Source organism: Ochotona curzoniae, unplaced genomic scaffold, assembly GCF_017591425.1.
Source record: "Ochotona curzoniae isolate NIBS_2020 unplaced genomic scaffold, NIBS_Ocur_1.0 contig_1328, whole genome shotgun sequence".
In the NCBI taxonomy this organism is placed as follows: domain Eukaryota; kingdom Metazoa; phylum Chordata; class Mammalia; order Lagomorpha; family Ochotonidae; genus Ochotona; species Ochotona curzoniae.
The window spans coordinates 701,001-706,502 of NW_024465041.1; the positions used below are offsets into that span (position 1 = coordinate 701,001).

At 44.9% G+C, this 5,502-nt stretch overlaps 1 pseudogene; it reads right to left on the reverse strand.

Annotated features, from left to right (window-relative positions):
* Positions 1–4,962: 4,962 nt before the first annotated feature.
* On the reverse strand, positions 4,963–5,090 carry LOC121146689 (annotated as a pseudogene).
* Between the last annotated feature and the right edge of the window lie 412 nt (positions 5,091–5,502).

Below are 5,502 nucleotides of genomic sequence, written 5' to 3' on the forward strand. Positions count from 1 at the left end.
CCATCCTGTCCTTCACCCAGACATGACCCACATGCATGCATACTGGCATATACTGTAACCTGGCCCTGGTCTGGACTGTTCCTAGTCTCAGTTATTGCACTCAACAGCAGGGACTGCATCCCAAGAGAGGAATTTTCCCCCAGAGCCTCTATCAAGATCACAGATCTCATGCACTTGGATGGGTTCTTGGCCCAACTCCTGGCCTGGAATGTACAGCTGCTTTACCCAACCAGCCTACACCTCTCTGGCTCTTACTGTTGGTTGCTACAGCCTAGCCCTGCCTGGTCCATCTGCAGACCTGTTCTCACGTGGTTGAGCAGGTGTTGACACCTAGCCTAGACTGTCTTATACCCATCCTTGCTCTTGGGTACTGGAGCCTAGCCCACTCTGGCAAACCCCAAACCTAGCCCACACCCATGCCAAAGGATGCTGCAGTCAAGCCCAGCCCAAGTGGTCACACCCATTCTTGTTCTTGACATCACTAGAGGAAACTAAAGCCCAGGAGGGCATCACCATAGCCAGCTCCTCCTAGCCCAAGCTTAAGTGGGTGGTGTTCAACAGTGGCCAATGCTACCTACTCCAGGTCAGATTTTGCAGGTGGGTGGGTGCATTGGTCTGACCCAAAATTTCCCCCAGCTTCCATCCTCAAAACCACTTTGTCTCAGCCCCCTCAATTACTTTCAAGTGGCCTTGCTGGTGGAAGTCCCCCAGAAGTCATTCCTCACCTGCAACATACTCTTTTAAGGGTCCTCCCTCCCATGATTCCCCAAACCCGCTTTCCTGAGCAATCCATAATCACTGTGGTGGAGTGGCGTGCTGGCCTGGAGCCCTGCCCACCTGCCCAAGAACCAAGGTCATTCACAGGTCCCCAGACACAGTCCTCTGGAACACATGCTGGCCTGGGACCTTACCTCTCCTATCTACCTGGGATACAAACACGGGCAAGCGACCCCAGGCCTGGCCCACTAGTACACCGAGCCAGCCAGAGGCATTTCCTTCCCCCGTGCCCATCTGTCTTTTGGAGCCAAACTTCTGCAGGAGTTCCCAGGCCCGCTCTGACAGTCCCTGCGCAAGTCCCCAGGCCCTGCAATCCACAGACAAGAGTAAAGCCGGTGACTCGGGCTACACAGGTGGAAGGGAAATAGTTGGTGGCTCCAGCTCTGCCAACCAAATAAAATTTTTAAAAGCAAGAACAGGGCCTGATGCGATGGCCTAGTGTTTTACCTCGCCTTGTATGTGCCAGGATCCCATATGGGTGTCGGGTTGTATCCCAGTAATGATGACAGTAATGGAAAAAGTTATGAGTGGAATAATGTTGCAGGGGTTCCATGGTGATGGTGAGTAGAACAAATTAGATCTTAAGAAAGATGCCTATTGTCTTTATCTTTATGCACAACAGGTGGCATGAGAAAAAGTCTTAGAGCTAGCACTATAGTTCAGCATAAGTCTCCATCTGTGACACCAGCACCTCAGGTGAGTGTCAATTTAATTTGTAGCTGCCCAGCTTCCTACAGAGCTCTCTGCTGATATGCCTGGGAAAGCAGAAATAGCACTCATGTACGGGACTCAGAAGAAATTGACTCCTGGCTTCAGACTAGCTGAGCTCCAGCCATTGCAGCCATTGGAAGAGTGAAACAGCAGATGGAAAACTCTCTCTGCGTCTCACCTACTTCTTTAACTCTGCCATCCACATAAGTAAATAAATGAATCTTAAAATTATATAAAACCTGGGCCCGGCGGGGTGGCCTAGCAGTTAAAATTCTCACCTTGAACACACCGGGATCCCATATGGGTGCTGGTTCTAATTCTGGTGGCTCTGCTTACCATCCAGCTCCCTGCTTGTGGCCTGGGAAAGCAGTGGAGGATGGCCCAAAGCCGTGGGACCCTGTACCCACGTGGGAGACCTGGAAGAAGGTCCTGGCGCCTGCGTTGGATCGGCATAGTACCATCTGTTGTGCTCACTTGGGGAATGAATCATCGATGGAATATCTTTCTCTCTCTGTCTCTCTTCCTCTCTGTATATCTGACTTTACAATAAAGATAAAATAAATCTTATAAAAAATTTTTTTATAAAACCTAAGATTTCGGGCCCAGCATGATGGCCTAGTGGCTAAAGTCCTCACCTAGAACATGCCAGGATCCCATATGGGCGCCGGTTCTAATCCTGGCAGCCCCGCTTCCCATCCAGCTCCCTGCTTGTGGCCTGGGAAAGCAGTGGAGGACGGCCCAAAGCCTTGGGACCTTGCACCCGCGTGGGAGACCCGGAAGAAGCTCCTGGCTCCTGGCTCCTGGCTCCGGATCAGCACAGCACCAGCCACTGTGCTCACTTGGGGAGTGAATCATCGGACAGAAGATCTTCCTTTTTGTCTCTCCTTCTCTCTGTATATCTGACTTTGTAATAAACATAAATAAATCTTTTAAAAAAAAAACCTAAGATTTCACAGGCTTTATTATCATTTCAGCTAGACTTTTAAGCTCAGAATCAAGGACACAGAGGTTATATAAGATTCCCATTTCTGTTCCACTTTAGATTTGTTCTTGGAAAATAGTTGCACAATAACAGACATCATTTCCCTGAGCCATGTGAACTAGATCTGGCCAAAGAAATGAGAGCAGAAACATATGAGACTCACACCTAGGCAGAGGAGGTTAAACACTCAACATCTTTTTCCTTTTGCTGATGAAGTTAGAAGATTGCAGTGAAGACAGGTAGGAGGATACTTGGATCCCTAGTCACGTCTCAGACAAAAGCCAGCCAGCCAGAAACAGCTCCTCTGGAATTCTGTGTGAGTGAGAACAAATCTTCGCTGGATGAAGCTACTGTATTCCTGCAGGTGATGTGTCACAGCAAATGGCCTATATTGACTTAAATAATGAGTATCTGTTGGTTGTTATTCACATGCAATATTTTTTTTTTTAGAAAAGATGCCCTATCTTTCTATGTTACATCTAGTAGTGCCTTTATGTACATACTAAAAGATGAAAAATGAAAATCCTTGGGAAAAAGATAACTTTTTACATCTGTCCCTCCAGGATCTTGATTTCTTTGTTTGTAAGTGATTATTATACCTAGGATGTAGCACAGAGTCTAGCACATACAGGAACACAAACAGCTGTGGAATGAATTAAATTAAGGTATATCTCTATTAGGCACAATTTCCCTTGGAGTTACAGGATGGCTGGCTTTAGACTGGTTGGGACGCAAAGGCAGCTAATCAACCACTAGACAACCAAACAGAACCAGAAAACACTACCCCTCAAATGAAATCAAACCAACAGCCAGCTCAAACTCAAAAAGATTCTCGTTCCAGTGATACATTAGATGGTTTTAGAGATCATAAATGCAAAGGGAGAAAAACAGGTCTGAACAGAAATTTCCAGATATCCATATTCTTAAAGTCAGATTCATAATGATGTTAGAATAACTATTTTTGAGATTTAATACAATTTCCATAATAACGTTCTTGTTACATATAATAATCTGAAAATCCCAATTGAAGTATATTTGATTGTAAAAGCCCAGGGAATTCCTGCTTGATTACTGACACTGTCTGCCAATTTCTAAGTAGAACTGCTTACATAGAGGAAATGAGGTATTTGGACAACTGCCACAACTTTGGCTATAACTAAGCCAGAAACGACGCAGCATAACAAGACCTGATCTAAAGTTCTTAGTTCTAGAATCTTGGGCGAACACTCAGTTTTTTTGGATATGCATCAACTCCTTAATGGCAACATAATGTTAAAGTAATGTCTATCAGTGGGGATGTCAAGACGATGATGGGAAAACCCTTTACATATGAAAAGCTTGTTATTCACAGTCATCTTGGATTATCATGCTGACCTTGGTGACTAGCAAGTCTATCTCCAAGTTTGGAATCAATTAAAGCATACACAGAGAAGCCAGAGGTCGACCGAGATATTATATTTACGGGACCAGTGTGGCGGCACAAATAGCAAACCCTCTGCCTGTGGCACGAGCATCCCATATGGGTGTTTGTTTGTGTCCTGTTCACTCTATTTCTAATCCACTTACCTGCATCTACCCAGAGAGAATGGCCCCAAGTCCATGGCTACTTCAGCTGGGACACTCACAAGAACCTCCTGGCTTCTAATTGGCCCAGTTTTAGAGGCTGTAGTCATTTGGGGAGTGAACCAGCAGATGGAAGATCTCTCTATCAACTCTCTCTGTCCATTTCTCTCTTATCTGTAAATCTACCACGTTTGAAATACAATAAATACATTTTAGGCCTCTGGAAATGCCTGCATAAAGTTTTGTTTCCAACCCTGGACTCAGGACTCTGTGGGCACTTTTAAATTGTTCCGACTTTGCCCTTTCCTAGAATAAGTTTAAGCAAAGTAACTTAACTCCCAAGGTCTTAAAAGAATTCTGCAGCTCCCATTTTCTATACAAACAGCCTCAATGGGCTTGATTTGCCATGCTTGGTGCACAGAGTTGATACAGGGAAAGAAGGCTCAGAGAACTTAAACTTAAGATACAGTCACCAAATGTGACCAATACAGATTGACAGATCCATAGCCACTGCAGTATAAACACTTCTATGGGGTTTTAACTGATACTGAATTCTTGATAGGTATCTATTCCATTCCAGGACCAGCCACCCACCTCCATGAGTTACTTCTGATAAACTCCTGCCCAGGACTCCTTTCCCAGGGCTCAAGATCCACAAGCTGACAATCTTAAAATACCTGCCAAATGACCCAGTGCAATGGCTCAATTATCTAATGCTCTTGCTGCAAGCACCAGGATACCATAAGGGCACTGGTTCATGTCCCGGCTGCTCCTCTTCCCATCCAGCTCCGTGCTTGTAGCCTGGAAAAGCAGTCGAGGATGGCCCAAAGCCTTGGGATCCTGCACCTGAGCCTAAGTTCTGGCCATCGCGGCCCCTTAGGGAGTGAACCAGCAGATGGAATATCTTTTTCTCTGTCTCTCTTTCTCTCTGTAAATGTGCATTTCCAATAAAATAAATAAATAAATATGTAAAAGAAACTATTAATTAACATCTAATTAGCAATAATCGTGCCCCGGATAAACCTCATTGGCTACGATACTGCCACTGCACAAAGCTATTTATTAACATCTAAACATGAGGGTATAATACAGCCATTAAGACACCTGCTGAAACATTCACATCCCATATCAGAGTACCTAGGTTGAAGTCCCAGCTCTGTTCCCGCAGGCAGTTTCCTGCTATTGCGCAATGGTAGCTAAAGTAGCTGAGTCCCTGTCACGCACAGGTAAGACCTAAGCTCTTGTCTTAAGCCCCCATGTTACAGACAACTGAGGAGTGAACAAGTAGGTAGAGATTTTCTGTCTCTTTAGAAAAATCTAAGTTTAAAGTCACTAATATTAAATTTAAATCTGCATAAGTCATCAGCTCTCCTGGATGTGAGCTCACCTACATTCCTGCCACAAGTGCAATGTAATGAACTTGAAGTTTTAAAAAGAATGTTTAAAAAGCATTTTATTCTTCAGTCTTC